The sequence below is a fragment of the Sinocyclocheilus rhinocerous genome, unplaced genomic scaffold, assembly GCF_001515625.1.
Source record: "Sinocyclocheilus rhinocerous isolate Xijiao unplaced genomic scaffold, SAMN03320098_v1.1 scaffold494, whole genome shotgun sequence".
Classification (NCBI taxonomy): domain Eukaryota; kingdom Metazoa; phylum Chordata; class Actinopteri; order Cypriniformes; family Cyprinidae; genus Sinocyclocheilus; species Sinocyclocheilus rhinocerous.
The window spans coordinates 34,071-41,253 of record NW_015628684.1 but is presented as its reverse complement, the minus strand read 5'-3'; the positions used below and the strand labels follow the sequence as shown (position 1 = coordinate 41,253).

The 7,183-nt window shown below is 39.7% G+C and overlaps 1 pseudogene; it reads left to right on the top strand.

Annotated features, from left to right (window-relative positions):
- The window catches only part of LOC107738081 (serpin H1-like), a 21,562-nt pseudogene extending 16,124 nt beyond the window's left edge, over nt 1-5,438 (top strand).
- The last annotated feature ends 1,745 nt before the right edge of the window (nt 5,439-7,183 follow it).

The window sequence follows — 7,183 nt, the reverse complement described above, 5'->3', positions numbered from 1 at the left end:
TTTTACTGCCCTTATCAGTCTGGCACCAAATGATGAGATCATTTCAGTTGTCAACAGAGCAATTCAGAAATAGATGTAATTACTGTATTGCAAAAGACATTTTAATGAGAGACAGAAGTGTCATAAATGCAGTCTAATAATTAGCCCTAACTATATTAAATAAACAAAAATTAACAAAATAATTATTTTTATAAAATGACCCCTGAAATCATTGAATCATTCATTCATAATAAAAAAAAAAATCTGTCCTCAGTTACTCTCATGTTGTTCCAACCCATTAAAACTTTGATGAAACACATACGAAAATATTTTTAATGAAACCTAAGAGATTTCTGTCCCTACATTGGAAGTCTTATTACATCAAAACATTGATGCTTAAAGTTCATGAATATATCTATATAAATGGAGGGGTTTATTCCAAGACATAATTGCTTCATATGATGAACAGATTTAATTTAGGCTTTTATTTACATATAAACGTTGATCAAGTCACATACATAGAGCACATCAAAGTAAACATCTCTCAGGTTTAATAAATCTTTATTTGTGTTTTAAAGATGAATGAAAAGATCTGTGAGTTTGGAAGGACATGAGTAAATAATTAATGACAACATTTTCAATTTTTAGGATGAAGTAACCCTGATGAAGTAACTGTTTACAGATACCAAATAAATGAATGTTTTAGTGCTGTAAAATGATCTTTGCCTTAAAAAATTATGTGTGATTTATCTTATAACAGTTATTTCTGTTAGCAGACTCCTGATGGCCACCCTGTGTGACCCTTACATTATGCATCTTTCAACTTAAGTTGGAGGCTCCCCCTGGGGGAGGGTTCTGTAACTGCTTCCATTGATTCAGAAGTGTTTTTGATTCACTGTGCAACCTCATAAGAATCATTCATTTGGATATTGGTTTGCAGTGATCACACTGTTCATTTAAGTTGAGCCTCAGTGGTTCCACTATGTAGCACGAAAGAAATGATGGCGTACTAATTATATATCATTTATAACACAAGTTCTGTAAATAAAATCTAATATTTTGGAAATCAGTTGCTTCAAATCATTTTTTAAAATATATAGTTAACCAATTTGGAATCAGTGCTTGTTTTCCCAGAACTGTTTGTCATTAGCATTTGTAATGAAATGTCAAAGTTGCTGACACACTAATTCTTCAAATTTAATATATCCATTTCATATGTTAACACAGCTCTGTTTTGAACCAGTTTCTCTTGTGTGCAGTTGTTGTGATTGTGATTCCAGGAAGCAGATAAACAGTGTGAAGTTCTTTGTGACAGAGTGTGATGCAAAGGATAAACAAAAAATAATTATAATATTGTGTGTGAAGAAGAAGGGGACGAAAGTGAAAGAGAGAGAGACAGAAAATGTAAATGAGACATTGACAGTGATAAAGAACTTGCCACTGAATAATATCCAAGACGTTTTGTAAAAGGCGAACTGACTGCTGTGATGCTGCGAGGCTGAATAAAACAGTTGCTGGAGTTGCTCCATGTGCCGCTGCTAGGCCATCTCCACCCCTTACATTCCCATGCACCATCATGTTGTATAGAAAATACAACATTCAGTCGACTCCAGGGCTGTATCTTCTTGTGCGTTATTCATGAGCTGTATGTTTTTGTAGTTGTGTTTATTGATGTATGCGCTTGAATTATGCTACAGTATAATGCAGAGTTTGCTAAAAAATGGAGCGCAAGGATAGGCTGCATTTGGAAAACTTTGGCTTGAGAAAGAAACAGACAGGAAGAGAGAGTGAGAAGAGAGGAAAATAGAGACGCTCCATTTCCACCCAATGAGTAGCATTAGAGCTGAACCATGTTTACACAGCCCTCCTCCTCGCTCCATCTCTCGCCCTCTCTCGTTTTCCTCCATCTGCCCATCACATTTACTGCATTAGTTGGGAGTCTGTGTGCCATATTACTACATGATATTTATTAGCCTCCTGTCATCTGTTTCCAGTGCAGAAACTACTGTACTCATCTGCAGACCCATCACTCAATCCGGCTGCCTGCTGGGCATGTCTTTTCTTCGCAAATGTGTCATTAATTCATTTGGGGCTCACTGCACCTAGGGAGGTTTTACCTGTTCCTCCTTCGGGGCGTCCTGTGAGCTCCATTGGAATTTGTAGAAGCGAGGCCAAGCTTCAAATGACTCAATAGCTGTGTGGCATCTTGGAGATCTGGATTAAGTGAATATGCAAAATGAGCATTTTTTTTGACCGTCGGGCCCCGGGGGCTTCTAGGGTGAACGCTTGCACGACGACAGCCCATGTTGAATATTTAAACGCTGAATGTTTTTAAAAATGAAGTGACCTCAGCAAATCCACACATCCCGAGAGGTGCCGCCATCCCAAGGAGAAAGAGCGAGATGGAGCGAGACAAAGAAAGAGGCATGCTATTTATAGAGCCTGTCACAATGCAGGCTAGGAGATGTCTGCTAATGTTGCATGTGGCTCTAATTGCTAGAGACAGCATTGTCGTAGTAACACACGGCGCCATGTCATGGTTGTGGCAACAAGCTGCTTCGGGTCAAGGCTACACGGCCAAGGAGCGGATCTGCGTCTATAGTGCCGGAAAACATCAAAGTTACAATGGGAAAGCTAGAGAGGTGCAAGGAAAAACCCTCCGAGACAACACAGAGAATTAATTAAAGGGAAATAAATTCGCCCAATGCGGTGTCGGCCTGAATAGCAAGGACATACCGCCACGAGAGAGGGTGAGAAAGCCTCAGGAGACAGAGAGGAAAGACCGTCACTCTCCTGAACATAAATACATGCTTAGATACAAGCCTGGACATTCGGATCAGAGCGGGAAAAAGACAGGGAGCACATAGAGCAGGCGAGAGAGGAATTAAACAAGCGGAGGATGGTCAGATGAGGGATGAGGATGCCACAGAGGTGGCTCAGCGGCTGACAGGATGAGGCAGTGATGAAGTGATGGAGGAAAGAGGTAGGAGAAGGAGAATAATGGATGAGGACAATAAAAGTGCATTAGTGCAGGTGTGTGCCGAGACTGTTGAGAGAGAGAGAGAACCGCAGAGGGTCGAACAGTGTTAGCGCAGGTGACAGCCTCCCCCACCTCTCTGCCTCATTATCAACCTCTCCGTCCATCTTTCTCTTGTTTTCCACCTTTTTTCCCCTTTAACAACCTCTGATTCAAATCACTATGCCAGCGCCTGGGTTGTGCACCCATTCGGAATCGAACTGAGAATGGCTTTTAATTGCTGAATTTGAATTGAGGTAGCAAACAAGATGCAGAATTACTTCAAAGTCCCTTTCGAAGAAAAGCCAGTTCACTCAGTGGCCATATTTGCAATGCCTCCGGATGGCTTTTTTAGGCATGCAAGACCAACTCCTGTCTACTTGAATGGGAAAATAGTGAAATCTCAAATACTGATTGCCAAACTCACATTTAAATAACATTTTTCAAATTAGAAACAAAACCTTGACATGAACTGTCCCCTAAATATAGTTACTTGTGCTCAAATAGCATAAAAAAGCATATATTTCATATCGGTCCAGTGGACTGGGCAAAAAAAAGGTCTCTCTTAAAAAAAAAGGGCTTTTTTAAGAAGTCAGACTTATTTTAACTTGAGCACAATGCCATGCCATGTGCGAGACTCTGCACAAAAGTCAAAGATATCCTTTTACACAGAAAAACTATGGGAAACCAGCAGAACCAGTGGAATGCAAAAATGTCCCTTTATTATGCTGAAAGTGTGGGTTGCACTTACCGTCTTGGTATATACAGTGTTTGATCGCAATTCAAGTTTGATAGCCTCGTGGGCAGCGCACCGACATATTGTATGGTGCATTTGCGCTTTGGGTGTCCCAAGTTCGAATCCTGCCTCATGGACCTTTCCCAATCCCATCCCTGTCTCTCTCTCCTACTTGCTTCATGTCAGATCTCCACTGTCGTATCAAGAAAAATGAAAAATCAAAAAAGTTTGAATTTAAATAAGAATAAATGAATTCCAACAAATTTATACTGTAATTTTTACATTATTATCTAGAAAAGCAAATTTGATTAAGCCTTGCTTTAAGTGTAAAAATAAATAGGTTTATAGAATTTTTCTTTTCCCAGAATGCATTCGTTTGTTGAATTGCTGTTCTGTCATTCTAATGCAAATTCCAATTTAACTTCCTGTCAGGTGAGGACAATTCAATTAGATTTCCAACTTATTCATTGATTTGGAGCCAATTCTTTAATTCTGAGTTTTGCACAAATCTAGCTAGCACGCCAACTCAGCCATTCCCAGTGAGCTCGCATCATTTTTGCAACAAGATAGAGTGTGCATGCGCTCGGTTTTAATTACAATAGTCATTTAGGCGAGAGTGCTTAATCATTCAGTTAAAGCACTTGCCATTCGGTCTCGGCTTTCACAAACACGTTGGGTGTCTCTCAATCTTCCCACAGCAGTTCACTTATTATCTCCTGTTCCTCATTTCGCCATCTCCCTCGCAGTCTCTCACTCTCTATGCGGGTAACTGTCGTTTATCCTGGATCTCATCCAGGGGGAATATAAACTACCTGTCAGCGAGCATCTTTCTGCCAAATTCATATCTGAAATGAAAACAAAAGCGGGCCGAGGTCAGAGAGATCTTTTTTAAATTATTCATAAGCAGCTCTCCCTCGGCCACCGTCTTCAGCTCCTGTCGCATACTTTGTACCGCCCGCACCGCCAACAAGGGCATCTGTCATGCCTTTAAAATAAAGGGGAGACAATGAAGAGGGGAAACAACTGAATTTTTGAAACATTATTGATTTACAGTGACACTTTATGTTTTGCTTTGATTTGTCCTTTCTACCTGTCTGAAGAGGACTGGTCTGTGTGTGTGTGTGTGTTTGTTTTCCATTTCCAGCATTGTGAGTCATAAAAGGGCATGAATGTTTTATTTTTTAAGGTCTCTATTGGCTCATATTTGAGCTTTTCTTTTATGTAATCTGCATAATTGATTCGCACCATCTTAGTCATTTGGAGCAGAGAAGGATTTTGGGGTCTAGTGTTCACCTGCCTTCTGAATCAGAAATCATTTTGTATGAAAATACATTAAATTCTCTCTGTTTTCTTGCACTCTTTTCCTCTACTTCTGTTTTTTCCCTCCTTACTCTCTCTCAGAAGCAGCTAGCCGCATTAGGCCTGGTAGATGCGTGGAACGAGACATCAGCTGATTTCTCCGCCACGTCAAGCTTGGGACAGGGGAAGCTCCACTTGGGAGCCGTGCTGCATTGGACGTCCCTCGAGCTGGCCCCTGAGTCCGGCAGCAAGGACGGTATGCATGAGGATGAGGATGTGCAGAAGCCAAAAATCTTCTATGCAGATCATTCCTTCATTATACTAGTCAGGGACAGCAGCACTGGGGCATTGCTCATGATAGGTGCACTCGACTAGACTGATGGCCCTGCAATTCACGACGAGCTGTAGAACCAAAATACTTCACCCTCTGGCACTGACAGTCGGCTGAAGAGCCAAAATGGCTGACCTACAGGTATTGACAATAAACTGACCTTCTTATCCACTGCAAATCCACTGTCTTTCACTTACTGGCCTTATGTTTTGTGCTGACACATGTTACGTTTTACTTGTATTACAGATATGAAAGAGCTTAAGATAGGATGTAATTAAACTGATATGTAGACCTGCACTGAATCTGCACCTACAGAAATCTGCAGAAGGCCTTGAAGATTTCTACAGAATTTGAATGTGTTCTGTAACTTTTTGTTTATTAAATGTTTGGGTTAATTTACTAAAACTTTAAGCTGCCTTTATATGTAAAATAGTCACAGCTCTGTTGAAATAGGGTCACACACAGATTAAAAATTTTTAATTTATCGGTTTTGGTAGTTTAATTTTACATGCTGATTTCTATATATTTTTTGTAACCCCTGCTGTCTTCTATCATTCACTTATAGTTTATTTTTACACTAAATTTTATTTTATATTACTGTTAAATGAATATATATATATATATATATAGTCACTTCCCAAATGATTGTTTTATTTTGTATTTGTTTTATATTTTAGTTTTTTGTTTGTGTCAATTTTAAATACAATTTTTATCAATGCCATTTATCAGTTATTGGCCATAATTCAAAACATTATTGGCTTATCAGTATCAAAATATTGTGTATCCTTACTTTATAGGTTGGTAAATAAAAACAAATGGTGCAACTGCACAAACTGAAAGATTAGAAAGGGGAACGTTTATTATGCAATTTTTCTATATGTATTCGAGCCATCAAACTACAAAAACGCAGACTTAAAGAAATTGCTTATAAATGACTGTATATTAATACCTTCTAGCCTGTTTGTATTTGCCTTTTTGTTTTGGGTCAAATTAAATGGATTGAAATTTGAATTTAATGATATTGTATGTCATTCACCTGTGTCCAGTCACTTGATGTTTATTTCTGCTTTGTAGCCCTACCCAGTGAAATCTTACTGGTCCAAAATCCTGTTCCAATCAGTGTGCAGATTCTATGTGTGCCTAATGATGTAGTTACATATGAAAGACCCAGTGTGAAGTGCTTGTGGTCAGTTAGGACACCAGTGAATACACTAGTACATGTGTTTCTATGTCTGCAAGCTCTTCACAGCAGAGACACTGACTGACAGCAACACTCACCGTGATAGACGTGCACTGCGATGAGATCGTCAGTGGGAAGCTCTGCAGCCAGTGTGGTGGGTGTCAACTACACTCATGTCGACACACTGACACAACTCATTCCCCACTGTTACTGTAAGGAAAACCACCACGGTGACAGCCGAGTGAATACATGCTGATGCTGAGATACTGCTACAGACACACCACACACACTTACGCTGCAACGCAAAGTGACTCCAACCGCTGTCAACATGTCAACAGCACGGGCGCCTGCAGGATTTCATCTGAGGGCACATGCACAGAAGGTATTTTTGCAAAACACTAAAAAGTATATGCTAATGTTAAAGGGGTCATATGATGCAGTTTCAAATTTTCCTTTCTCTTTGGAGTGTTACAAGCTGTTTGTGCATAGATAAGATCCTTAAAGTTGCTAAGACTAAAGTCTCAAAGCCAAAGAGATATTCTTTATAAAAGTTAAGACTCGTCCACGCCCTCCTAAAACGCCTCGTTTAAACACGCCCCCACATGTCTACGTCACGATGTGGGAAGATTTGCATAATGCCGC